This window comes from Humulus lupulus, chromosome 1 (genome assembly GCF_963169125.1).
Source record: "Humulus lupulus chromosome 1, drHumLupu1.1, whole genome shotgun sequence".
Taxonomy (NCBI): Eukaryota; Viridiplantae; Streptophyta; class Magnoliopsida; order Rosales; family Cannabaceae; genus Humulus; species Humulus lupulus.
The window spans coordinates 138,973,215-138,980,410 of NC_084793.1; positions in this window are offsets into that span (position 1 = coordinate 138,973,215).

Genomic DNA, 7,196 nt, shown 5'->3' on the forward strand with positions numbered 1-7,196 from the left:
AGAACTAAGATATTTCCATTGAGCAAGTTTAACTACTGCCTAAGCTTGCTCGGAATTGATTGTAACGCCCTGGTTACCCCATAACAGTTACGGTGAACCAGAAATTTGACTCGCTACCCGAGTCCTTTGGTTAAAAACGTGCTTCTAAGTGTTATTAACAGGCTAAGGTGGAAAACAATAAAAAGGAAAGGATATATTTTATTAAGTACATAAAACTGTTCATGGGCCCATAAAATCTTTTACAAGTTATTTACAACTCAAAATGGTCATTACAGTTTCAATTTTGCAAACCCGTCATCCTAAGCGGCAAAAATAGGGTAAACCCCCTAGTTCCTCTGAGAACTCCTTGGCCGTGGCGGTCAAGCGGCCGCATATGTATACATCACCACCTAAGCTCTCCAATCAAGGCTGGGTGAGCTTTTCTTTCCCTTTACCTGCACCACATAGCACCCATGAGCCAAGGCCCAGCAAGAAAACACAATATAGCATGATATAATGTCAACAATGATCATAATAATCATTCAGGACTTTCAGTCCAAATAGAGGAATGACAATTGGAAAAGTCACTAAAGTGGGTTCAGTTCCCAATAGCCATGTGATGATAGGGTCACCGGGGCTTTAAAGATAAGGGATCATTTAACTAGCTTAAACAGGTTAGGTGCATGATGACTAGTCATCAACATAACCTACCTCATGACCATAGAGTCATAACCATGGAACATAGTTCCCTAGCCATGTGACAAACAGTCACCTAGGCCTTTGGCCCTAGCTCTGAGTAACTAGTCCTAGACTAGCCAAGCGCTTATAAGATTCATCGACCTTAGGGTCGGTCCAGCGTTAATGCCTTAGAGTCATTCAACGGTGATATCGATTAGATCTAATCTTCATTTGGCCCTACGTTCAGGACACTTGTGCCGTTTCTGACTCTTAGGTCAGTAACCCTAACTAGTCAGTACCATATACAAGTAAACAATATTCACTAGCATTTAATATGCAATCAATGTCCACATTTATCAACTAACATACCTCAGCAACAATCATGCATGTCATATACACAGGGTGCAGTTTTCTTACCTCAGGTTCGGGCGAGAAATAATATAAGAACGACCCTTGAGAACGATCAACCTTTAGATTCCTTAGCGGTTACCTAATAATAACCAATTAGAAACCATTAATAAAGTAAATCAATGAATGGTTCACAATCTAAACCACACTCCCAGGATCAAACCCTCACTCTCGGGACTCTCAATCTACTCAAAAGGGGTAAAGGAACCAACCCCTGAGCCTTAAAAACCATCCCGAGCCCTAAAAATAACATTCCCTGAAACTGACCTAGCGCCTAGGCGCTGCCAACCAGTGCTGGGGCACTGCCCCAGAAACAGAGAGGGCCATTCTCTGCCCTGCATAGCGCTGGGGCGCCAGCTTTAGACCAGCAACTCCTCTGATTTTCCCTCCTTGTGATTCCCCTTGAAACCAACCTTCCAAATCAATCCTAAACCTTACCAAAACATCCAATTCAACCCCTAAACCTCATCTACATCACCCCCTCACCAAAACCCAATCAATCTTACACAAAAACTCCCATTGATTCCAACTATCCACATCAAAATCTATAGGCTGAAAACTAAAAGAAAAACAGAGTAATACTTGGAATTCATGGACAATTTCTTACCTCAAGCTGGTTTTGAATCCTCCTTAATAGATGAACTAAGTCTATAACCTCCAAGCTTTGATTTCCTAGCTTGATACTTAAATTTGGGACCAAAAACTTCAAAGGAAGATAGAGGGAAGGTGATGTATGTGAAGAGGAAACCTTGCTCTGTTTTTGTTCTGTAAGTTTCTACAGCCAACCAAAATCATATATATCTCAAGCCAAATGACCCTAATGCCCCTAGGTCATTTAAAGCTTCTAAAGTCTCCCCAAGGGTAAAATCTTCATCTTTCACCTATTTCGTTAATAATAATTAACGCTCTCCAATTCCCGCTATTCTCGATATTCTCAAATACCAATAATTCATATTTTGTTACCCTTTTATTCCCGACAACGCTCTAATCATTAAAACATCCCGAGACTCACTTCGAGCCTCGAACTTACTCCCGTTATGACTAAACCACTACTTAATATTAAAAGATTGTCTCATGCCGAATAGCTCGAACAAATCCACATTATAATGTGGCCTCAACCGTATATCACCGGCATGCATACAAATATACAATTATGCCCTCAACGGACCAAATTACCAAAATACTCCTGTCATGAAATGTGGACCCACATGCATGCATTTAACATCATAGTATAATATCATTCACATAAACATGCATATATTCACTTAATGGCGTAATTAAACAGTTATGGCCCTCCGGGCCTACTAATCCAGCCATTAAACCGCATTAGAGATTTCGGGACATTACATTGATCATGGATGATAGTTGATGGCTGAACTAGGATCCTTGGGAAGTTATGTTTATCTCTGCAATCCATGTTTAATGAAGACCAAGGTGGAAATTTGTTAGAATATTTGGTCTGCATTAAACATTAGAATACATCAGCAAAGTTATGTTTTTTCTTCCAGTCTTGTCTACCATTTCACCAGATGTGTCTGCGTTTATTTCTGGTATTTTTTAAGTTAGATGACAGTTGTAAAAACCCACTATAAATAAGTCTTATTATCTCATTTGTTTGAGAGTGAAAAGAGAACAAATTTCATTTGTAATAATAGGAGCTATTTTCAGAGAGAGAACTTGAGAGATAAACACTTGGGTCTTGGGTGAGAGATTTCTTTGTACATGGTCAAGTGTTCTCTAGTGGTGACAAGTTGTAATCTCCATTGTTGTTTCATAGTGCAGAGAAGAACATCCCAAGGGGAGTTCAAAGAGGATGTAGGCTCAAGTTATTTGGGCTAAACCTCTATAATTCTTGGTGTTCATTTTATTATTTTTCTTGCTGATTTTTCTATTGAATTTGTGCATGTTGTGTCTATTGGTTTGTTGATTTTGTGATTGTAGATGAAGCTGGTGTGAGGAAGATGAATTCCCTAACACAAAAGGTTAGATTTTTAAGAAAAACTTAGTTAGGATCACTGTGTGTAATAAATACTCGCATATTTTCATGTTCAGAAGAACGACGTCTAATATATATATATAGAGAGAGAGAGAGAAAAAGTTTTTAATCACTATCCATAGCTACCTTATGTGGTCTTCCACAAGTTTTAAATTTTTTTGAATAATTTAATATAACAAAATTATAATTCAAATAATTTGCATGTGTTTGTTTCAAAATTTATATGCCCATACAATAAGTTATTTGAATCATGATTTTGACATTCTAAACTATCTATAATTTTTATAAAAATTCGTTAGAGGTCCCTTATAACTACATTATAGACCATCATGTAAAAAATATAAAGTTGCAACTTATTCATGTGCCGAAAATTCTTAAAGTACCCCTGGATAGTTATTAAAAACAATCAATATTATAATGGTACGCGTTTCCGTTTTGTTTTTGGTGTGGGTATGAAAAAAATTTGTTTGAATTCTAATTTCGACACCCTAAATTATTCAAAATTTTATAAAAATCTATGGAAGTTCTTCATTAACTATAATATCCACCGTCAAATAAAAAGAATAAGATTATAACTTGTGGATGTACTGAAAATAGAAAAAATTCCTACTAGTAGGAACTTTTTCAGAGTACATATTGTAAAAGCTCTCATATAATATATATATATATATATATATATATGTATATATATATGTAGATACATATATAAACTAGGTAAATGTAACATCTAATGTATGTTTATTTACTTTTATTTAGAAAATATATTAATTTATTTTTATTATGTTTTTTAAATTGTAATATAAATTTTAAATAAATAAACAATGTCATATATTACAAAAGAATGACATAAACATAATTAATAATATATATATATAAACCAAAACATTGTCTATAGTTTTAAAAAAAATTATGAAATAAAATATTTTTTATTTAAAAAAAACTGTTAAACAAAGAATCCGTTGGATACACATTTTTTATGTATAAAGATATGGTACATTCCAGTTTTAAAATTAAATAACCTTTTTCTATCTTTCTTTTAGAAAAAAAATACTTATTAATTTTATGACACCCAAATTTCAAGAATGGATAAGTAGCCTCGAAATGTAGGTTCGTAAAATGTAAGCTCGAGGTTAACAAGTATTGGCATTATACATACAAATTGTCATGAAGTTTTAGAGCTATGTTATCAGCGCCCGAGTGTGATTTGCAGGCTGAAGGTAATAGTCTCCTTTAAGAGACGGGTACGACAGACTGATCAAGCAAGGATGTGGCAACAACTGAAATATTGACCTGGAATAGTGAGCTCAATGATACGTTGAGCAGTGTTCAAGCTCAAAGGCGTGTTAAATATATATATATATATACAGAGAAGCTGTTAGGAAATCCCTATTTCTTTGGGATTAGTTAAAATCATGTATTGAATCCCTATTTTTATGGGATCTTTATTTGAATAATGCATTTAAGTTGTATTATTATGATTATTCAAATATTCATTTGAATTTAAATTTGAATATGTGTTGTAACTTTCCTAAACTTGTGGGAAGATATTCTTGTAACCAGGTCTATAAATAGCCTGAATTTAGTCATTTGTAGGGAGAGGCGCAATTGGGCACTGAGAAACATTATGTAGAAATTGCTTTTTCTTGAAGCTTTAATGCAGACCATAATAAAAATGACTCGTGGACGTAGGCAAATTTTAACTGTTGAATCACGTTAAAAATCTCTTTCTATTCTTTTCTTCCTTCCTAATTGCTTACTTGCTCTACATAATTAAGTTGACGAAAAACGGCGTCAACAAATTTCAATATATAAAATATTAAAAAAATTCTAAATTAAATCTATGATTTTAAAAAGTTTATTTGATAAAATTTTAATTATTTAATTTAAAAAAAAATTAAGCCAACAAAAAGTTATATATAAATATCTATTATTTAATTAATGGCTAGAACAATTAAAATAAGTAATTTCTCATTAAAAAAAACTAAACGGAAAAATAAGAAACTATATATTTATGTCTTATTTCACTATTACATATATGTTTTGATAAACAAAATACGTTAAATGACAATAAATAATTAATAAAAGAATAAATTTAAGCACATAAGTATTTTTCGGTTATAGTTTTAAAAAGATAATTAATAGAGTAATTTAAATACTTTAATATGAAAATTTAAAATAAGTGATGAGAAATTACAATCGCTCATTTATTAATTTTTTTTTCAATTTATTAATCTTACTTAGATGACTTTATTACTTTTCATTTATTTTTAATTTATTTTCTTTATATAAATGACTTTAAAATTAGTGGTGTTTGAATATAATAAAACAAGTGTTAACTCCAACAAAAAATAATAATTTCCATTATATATTCACATATATATAAATATATAAAATAAGCAAGTAGATGAAATAACCAATTAACTAGTTTACACAGAGAAAAAAGTTATGAAAGAAAGAAAGGTTGAGTGCATCCTTTAGGGTCCAGTTGGAATGTGTTGGCTGGCCTCCAGCCAGGGGGCTTGGGAAGAGCTTCCTATAGTGATGACCATTCTAGTGGAGGTTTGGGAAATTTTGGCTTATGTGTGACAAATCAATGTAGTGAGGAGATTTATGACTGTTTTGCTCTATCCATGGTCTTCTCCAGTGATGCACGGCTACAACTTCAAGGCAACGTGTGGTGTAATTCCTTTGTCCAAGTTCTAGGTTGTGATGGCCGAAGTTTGGGTAGTGGTTGGTCTTCAAAGCTAGGCTTGTTGTGTATTTTATACGCCTTCTCCTGCATTTAGTTTCGGCTTATTTGTACGTCACGACCTTAAACTTTATATGTTGTTGCAAGTTGGTCCCCAAACATTATTTTGGAGGTAAATTGCTTTCTTTCTGTTGGTAGTCATGACCCTAAACTGTTAAATGGTCCACCTTTGCCAACAAATCGAATGTTTAAGGACCAATTTAAAAATAAATGTTTCGGGACCAACTTGTGAAATTAAAGTTTAGAGACCATTCGTACAAATAAATATTTTTAAAATAAATAAATTTTTGGAAATATAAAATTTTAGTACCCTATTGTTTGTCCCAAAACCATCTTAGTTCTCTTTACTACTATTTTACTACTCTCTTGTTTGTCTTTGCACCAACTTAGTATTCTCTATCTTTATTTATAAAGAATTTATATGCCTGGGAGTCTGTGATGTTTAGTGATTAAATAAACTAATATTTTACCATGATTGCAATTTTAGAGACAAACGAAAGCGAAAGTGTCTGGGGTTGTTTCTATAACTAGAAAACCAACAACGTTTTAGTTGATACAATTTTTAATACCATACATATGATAAAATCAATTCAAGAATGTACTTTTCCACAAATTTTGGTAAAAATATTTTTGATTATTAACAAAATTAATTTAATTAATTTGATTAAATTTATTTTCCTAATTATAATATAGATATATATATTTAAAAATAAAATATAATAGTAATATAATGTGGATGCCAAACATTTGACATCCATCCGATATGTCCTTCTCATTACAAAAGTCTCACATGGCTACAAAGCAGGACACTCCCCTAGCAAGCCCCTCTTTTCACATTACCTCAGCACTGCCTTGCAAGGTCCCTAGCAAGATCCCGTCTTGAATCACCTTGTGCCATCTTGTTAGACCCTCGTCTCGTGATGCCTCGACCTTACCTCGCGAGATCCCTAGCGAGACCCCGTCTTGCATCGCGTCGCACCGTCTCGTGAAACCCTCGTCTCTCGAAGCCCCTCGCCTCGTGATGCCTCTGCCTCACCTTGTGAGATCCCTCAGAAGATCCCATCTCGCATTGCGTGGTACCGCCTTCTAAGGTCCGTAGCGAGACCTCATCTCACATTGCATCGACATTGCCTCACGAGGTCCCTAGAAAAACCCCATCTCGTGTTGCATTGGCATCACCTCGCAAGGTCCTTAGTGAGATGGCCGCCTAAAATAATAAGTGACAGGTACGCTTGGCCAACTCTAAGGCTAGTTATACAGGGAATTAGGCAATGGACCCTGGCGTGGCTTTATAGTCACTTATCTGGATTAATTGCATGCACGAGTAGGGTTATCACTGCTAGGCATGCTAATTATGGTTATGTGATTTGATGATTTACTTCTTGT